This window comes from Silene latifolia, chromosome X, assembly GCF_048544455.1.
Source record: "Silene latifolia isolate original U9 population chromosome X, ASM4854445v1, whole genome shotgun sequence".
In the NCBI taxonomy this organism is placed as follows: domain Eukaryota; kingdom Viridiplantae; phylum Streptophyta; class Magnoliopsida; order Caryophyllales; family Caryophyllaceae; genus Silene; species Silene latifolia.
In genome coordinates this window covers 111,223,197-111,230,505 of record NC_133537.1, presented here as the reverse complement: position 1 = coordinate 111,230,505, position 7,309 = coordinate 111,223,197, and positions in this window count along the sequence as shown.

The window sequence follows — 7,309 nt, the reverse complement described above, 5'->3', positions numbered from 1 at the left end:
CTTAATCTTTCCTCCTTAATCTCGGTATTCATTCTGCCTTGATTTTAGTTTATTGTTTTAATTTCTTCAATAGTGTAGATTTGATAGTTAGTGTCCCGAAAGCCAATTATCGTATTGTTATTGTTGTTGTTTACTTTAAGCATGAATTCGGTAATTGCTGTTAGTTTTATTGTTGTTATTGCTTTCATCATGAGTAGCTAAATCTTTAGTGCTATGATGTAGGCGATTTATGGCATAGGCGGCATTAGATTAGAAAGGTTTGTCTCGCGTGTTGGTCGATCGACTGATATTGCCAGTCGATCGACTGACCTCGTAGGGTTTTCCTTCGTTTTAATTGAATTAAATCTTATATTTAACGAATCGAATGCATGCGACCAGTTAGATACCTATTTCGTGACTGACCCATTAGATCGAAAGGTAGGGGAGGTTATTAGACCATCAATTAAATCGACTAAACTGTGCTAAGATCGAAAGATAGGTATAGTTTGGACCATTAGTCACTTTTCAGGACGAAAGTTAGTATTAGTGACATTAGGGACCTATAGCGAGATCGAGAGATGCTATTTGTTAAGAGTGGACCGAGAGGACCTCTTTATTTCCCGCCTTACCTGTGTTTGATTCAGACCGACTTAGTTTGCTGCCGCCGAAGCTATAATGAACCAACCATCCTAGTACCTTTCTTTTATCTGTTTAAATCGTATTCTTTAGTTTATTATCTTTGTTTGCTCTTAGTCTTAGACCAATTCAAATCAACCCCCACAATAGTTACCTCAGACTGAACATAAATCAACTAAAGTTTACAACTGCCTCCTTGTGGTTCGACCCTGTTACCACTAGCCTAGGTTAGTCCTAATAGGAATTATAAATTTTATCTTTGGTACTCACAACGACGGGTATCAAATTTTGGCGCCGTTGCCGGGGAGGCAATAGTCCTAATTTTAGTTGTTTTTATTTTTAGTCTTTCTTAGTTTAAGGGACGTCCGTTCCTTAAATTTTTCTTATATTTTTTTTGTAGTTTCTTCTTATGCGCAGGTCACAGGGTGGAGAATTAGTACCGTTGAACCCTGAGCTTGAAAGATCCTTACGCGAGTTGAGACGAACACAAAGAGTATTACCGACAGAGGAAGAGCTGAGTACTCTGTCAAGCTATTACGAGAACAATCTTCAAGAAGACCCACGATCTTCACCCGTTTCCACTTCTTCACCGAGACAGCATTACTTCTCAAAATTCCAGTCATGGCCGAGGAAGCAAGTATAGCTAGTTATTCTGAGTCGACAGCCGACAATTTATACAAGGGGTTCGAACTACCGGGAGATGCCAGGAAGTTCGAACCAAAGCCTGCCTACATCACTATGGTTGAGAGAAACCAGTTTGGGGGAGCTGCAAATGAAGATGCAGCTAAACATATGGAGACCTTTATTGACTCATCTGTTCCATACCCCCCACCCAGGTGGCGTGACCCGGACCAAATCAAGGAGACTATGTTCATCTTCTCCCTTCGTGATGCTGCAAGGGAGTGGTATAGAGATTTGGACCGGACCGCTCAGGGGATCACCGATTGGAACACATTGGCATTAGCGTTCTACAAGAAGTACTTCTCTTTTCAAGGACGATCGCTATTAGAGCTCAAATCACGGGCTTTAAACAAGGGCCAGATGAGAATTTCCATGAAGCATGGGTCGATTCAAGAAGTTGGTGCGAACCATACCGCACCATGGGTTCGAAAAGTGGAGTTTGTGTAATCATTTCTACAATGGGTTGTACGACGATCGGTGGGCCATTTTGGATCTTTGCGGCCCAATGGAAGATTCGCTGAAAATTTGGGAGCAACCAAGGGGTGGAAGATCATTGACGATCTAGCTACCCACAAGGCCGAGTATGGGAATTCGAGAGGGAACCAGAGAGAGAGCCGCTAAATCTTCCTCTGTTCTTTGCACTTGAGGCTCTCACCGCGAGATTTGACAAGTATGAGCTAGGAGGAGCTTCTAAAGGTGGGATATACCAAGTCAATCTTTGTGTCGGACGGTCCCTTCGTGCATGAAAGGTGTGGAGTTGAGGGTCATGTCTCGAAAAATTGCCCTACCCCTTTGAATCTTGTCTTTGCCTTTCAACACTATAGGCAGACAAACACCTACTACGAGCCACCGCATCCAAACTTAAGTTGGAGAAGCGAGAATGTTTTGAATCCAACTCAACCTCCGCCACAAAGAAGACCATATGTGCCTCATCATCAAAAGCAACAAAGCGATGCCGATGAAGCCTCCTTATGTGCCGCAGCGAACAATCACAAAATTCTGAATTTTCCTAGCTAAAGAATTTGTTCTTTGAAGGAGTCCCAAGCAAGAGAGGCCGGGATGAAGTTACTAGAGAGCCAAATTGCTCAACTGGCTAGCAAAAGTAACATTCGAGCTCCCGGACACTTACCCACTCAACCCGAACAAAAGGAGACCCTAAATGCCATCACTTTGAGGAGCGGGTCCACCCTTGATGGTCCTGCCATGGTTGAGGATGCTGTTGAAAAAGATGAGCCGGAAACAAGTCAAGAGAAAGCTTCAACGAACAAATCAAAGAAAAAGGCGTCTGCCAGGTATTCCAGTCGATCGACTGATATACCCAGTCGATCGATCAAGCACGGGTCACGGAGCTTACGAATCGACATCTCGGTCGATCGATCGAGGAGAGTGGTCGATCGACGAGATCGCTGCGATCTTTGAAGAATTTCGTCCCTTGATGCCAAATAATCTACGAGACCACTTGTTTCGGGAATCACCGTCCCGAAAATTTTGAGGGGCGACCCGTGTCTTGATGGGTCGATCCGCCCAAGTTCGACCCAATGACGGTCAATGGTTCTCATCGAGACGGTCGAGGAGGGGTCTAGCTTCAACAAAGAGAAGGTGACGGACTTTCAGCCTAAGTCCAAGGATACCGGCACACGCGACTTAGAGGAGAGGGCTAAGGTACTCCTTACAGCCCCATATCCGGAGAGACTCGTGCCGACGAAGGAACAGCTATCTTTTAGTAAATTTGAGAGAGTTATTCGTAGCTTAAATGTTCAGGTACCCTTCCTTGAGTTAGTTAACCAAGTGCCAGCATACACTAAATTTATGAAACAGTTGTTGTCAAAGAAAAAATCGCTTGAACATGTTCACACTGTTGCGTTAACTAAAGAGTCTTGCTCCTACTTGTCTCTGCACTAGCCCCATAAGTTAGAAGACCCGGGCGGTTTTTCAGTTCCTTACGAAAGATAGGTACCTTTTCTATCGAAAAGGCATTATGTGACTTAAGAGCTAGCATAAGTGTCATGCCCTTGAGTCTAGCTAGGAAGCTTAAGTTGACCAGGTTTGCAATAAGCGAGATGACGATTGGATGGTCGACCGATCTGCGGTCGAGCCTATAGGATTCCTAGAGGACATACCCGTCCAGATAGGGAAGTTTTTCTTCCCTGTTGACTTTGTTGTCCTTGACATGCCTGAGGATGACCATATTCCCATTATTTTGGGTAGGCCATTTCTGCACACTGCTGGTGCAGTTATAGATGTCGGTCTAGGAACCTTGACTTTCAAAGTGGGAAAGCACTCTATTGTCTTTGCCCAGCCGGCTAAGAAAAAGGATCCCATGTGGCCCGTAACTTGTAATACGGTTTCTGAAAAGAAATCGTACTTTGTACTTCCCGACATGCCTATTTCTATTCCTGTTGTAACCCCTCCGCCCCAGACCGGGAGCAATCTGGAGGAAGATTTGTCTGTTTCTAATAATGCAGGAGCTGGTTTGGGGAAGAGCAAGCTGCAAGTTATTCCAGCCGCGAGAGAGCAAATCATTTCAAGAGGCGGTCTTAGATGCCTAATCTATGAGACCGATGAGGAAGTGGAAGGTGAGCCAGCCAAGGTAAGATGGGCTAATTTGGAGTCTGACGATCCCAAGGAAGTCCTTGATTGGGGAAATGACGAAGTTGCTCCATTAAGCTCTCCGACTGTCAAAGCTAAGAAGGGTGCAACTGATAACTTAAGCACCAATGAGGCTACCTCTAGTAGCCAGAAGCCGACGAAGTGGGCCATACCGTGGTCCTTCTTGATCAACTATTAGTTGATCGAGCTCGTTATAAACTTCATTCTATTTGCTTTTGTGTGCGCGAAAACTTCGCTTTTATTCTTTTTGCTAGGATTTTTAAGTACTTTAGGCTTTATTCTGGATTTTGCGCAATTTTGGGCGCGTACTATTGTGCATTTGCAGGTATTTAGAGCTTGTTAGCTCAAATCATTGAGCAATTACGAAGAAATACGACGCTGCAGCAGTGTTTTCGGTCGATCGACTGGCACCATTGGTCGATCGATCAATTCGAGTTTACGAGCTCTTCACGCCCACCTGGTCGATCGACTGATCTCCGGGGTCGATCGACCACTGCTGCTGCTTTATTCGTTCACGACCTCTCCCCTGCTGTGTTTGGTCGATATGCGGACCTAAGGGAGTCTTCTACTCCACTTTATTTTCCGTCGAATTATCTATTTCTTCGATTGTCTCATTTGTGCACAATTTTTACGCTTCAAAATTGTTTTCTTCGGTCTTATGCGTGGTTTTTAATTGCCTTTTCGGGTCCTTATCGGTAGCATCTTGCGCTCTTTGAAACCTCCTAGCTCACGCCCGGTTTGGGAGGTTTCCTTTCTTTGCGCTTAGAGTCTTGTGAGTTCCATATCTTTCCTTTGTGTCTTGCTTATTTATTTTCTCGCAAATTCCCATTTCTCTTTTCTTCACTACATGATTTTGCACAATGGGGACATTGTGCGATTTGGTTTGGGGAAGGGTTTTGCGTCGCATATCATTTGCTTGCATTCACGTTTAATTTTGTTTTGCATTGTTTATTTCATTTCTTTTATATATACAGAAAAATTCAAAAAAATTGAAAAATCCTTTTATCTAGGATGTGAGTTTATAACGAGACTTGACTTTGAGACTTGACTTTGATTTTTGGCAAACTACATCATATTTCTGAGGTTTAGAGCTTATAACTGGTCACATCCATGACCAGTTTATCTAGGATGTGAGTAGTTACTCCTTATGAGACATGTTTCCTTAATTTGCATGAATATGAATTTGATCTACTTAATACCTGTATGCATTCGGGTTGTGGTTTGTTGACACATGTGGAAGAGGTTTCCTTTTCTCATTTTACCCATAAGCTTCACACTGCCAAAAATATCCTTTTTGTCCCATTTACTACATCCTATATTTAGCTGTCCCTTGTCAAGGTAGTAGTCTGTGTTTTCGGGATTGTCACTGCGTTTTTGGTAGCATATGCTCTTATGAGATTTTGTTGGGAGAATGAAAAGGAGGAAAGAAAAAAGTACAAAAAAGGAAAGGAAGAAAAAAAAGAAAAAAAAAAAGGAAAAAGATGATTCGAAAAAGAAAAAAAAAAGAAGGTTCTGTACTGTTCAAATGGGTCGATCGACTGCTCCTTTTTGTCGATCGACTGAGATTCGAGAAAGAGATCAATTCGCATAATTTAATCCTTATCTTTTGGCGATTTTTGCTCCCATGTTTCATTTATATCCTATGGGGAGTTTATTGATTTATTAGTTTGGAGATTGTGAGTTTTGTGCTTGCTTTAGCACTGCTTCGTTTGATTATGAGCAAGAAGTTGGATGTTGCCACTTGGTTCCGTTTTGGTACTAGCTTGATCACCTGTACCTCTACTTTACCATAAAATGTTTTGCCCCTTCTTACCCATACCTCACATATCCCATATATACCTCGGCATGTGTCATTGGTCATCTGTTCGGTTGGAATGCGTATGTACGGTCGTAGAGGTCATTTTCATATTTTATTGCTGGCATGTTTTCATAGGTCGTAGTTAGGTGAGAGTCGCTACAAAATTAATTCTTTCTATCTTACATATATTCACCTGTACTTATTGAGTGATTTGAGCAACCCGCGAGAGTCCAATTTGATAAGTCTCTATAGTCAAAGGTGCAACGATCTTTAACGACTTTATAATTCGTTTGCATGATTCACATTACTAATTGATTGTTGGTTGTGCATTAAATCGGTTTAGGCTTAACAGTTTGCATTTCGCTCTGAGATTGAACTCGTTCCATTAGGTCATTAGATCGAGTCTAGTTCTTGCTTGGGGACAAGCAAGGTTTGGTTTGGGGAGATTTGATGCGTGTCTAAAATATGATGTTTCACACTTTATTCTACACGCATTTCAGAGCTCAAATGTGCAATATATGCCAATATTTCTCTATTTTCCTCTACTTTCCTGTTTTTGTACATTATTGCAGAAATGTGAAGAATTCAGCGGGAATCAAGCCAAATCCGTCCCCGAGTGATCTGCATTGCAAATGACGTAAAGGAATTGCTTAAGGAACGAGCTTGGTGCGCAATTCAAGGCCCAAAAGACAAGTCCACGTGTTTTAAGAAGTCAAGTAGCAGCTCATCCAGTCGATCGACCGTCACCTTCAGTCGATCGACCAATGCTCGGTTCCGAAGCTCTTTTTCGAGGAGCGATCGATCGACCAGCCTTATCAGTCGATCGACCAGATTTCTATTCCAGACGTGAATTGAAAGACCGTGAATCTTGAAGCCCGTGAAGTTTAGGTTTATGAAATAAGATGTTACGTTGATTGCTATATAACGTAACATAAAACCATCAGTTTTGCATCGAAGTTTTCGATCCAAGTTTTTATCGCAAGACAGTGCTTTCAGTTTTAGTTTGTTCGAGTAATTAGGGTTTGGGATATCGATTTTAGCATTGGAATTCTGCCCTTGTTCTTAATCTTTCCTCCTTAATCTCGGTATTCATTCTGCCTTGATTTTAGTTTATTGTTTTAATTTCTTCAATAGTGTAGATTTGATAGTTAGTGTCCCGAAAGCCAATTATCGTATTGTTATTGTTGTTGTTTACTTTAAGCATGAATTCGGTAATTGCTGTTAGTTTTATTGTTGTTATTGCTTTCATCATGAGTAGCTAAATCTTTAGTACTAGGATGTAGGCGATTTATGGCATAGGCGGCATTAGATTAGAAAGGTTTGTCTCGCGTGTTGGTCGATCGACTGATATTGCCCGATCGATGACCTAAATAGGTTTTCCTCGTTTTAATTGAATTAAATCTTATATTTAACGAATCGAATGCATTCGACCAGTTAGATACCTATTTCGTGACTGACCCATTAGATCGAAAGGTAGGGGAGGTTATTAGACCATCAATTAAATCGACTAAACTGTGCTAAGATCGAAAGATAGGTATAGTTTGGACCATTAGTCACTTTTCAGGACGAAAGTTAGTATTAGTGACATTAGGGACCTATAGCGAG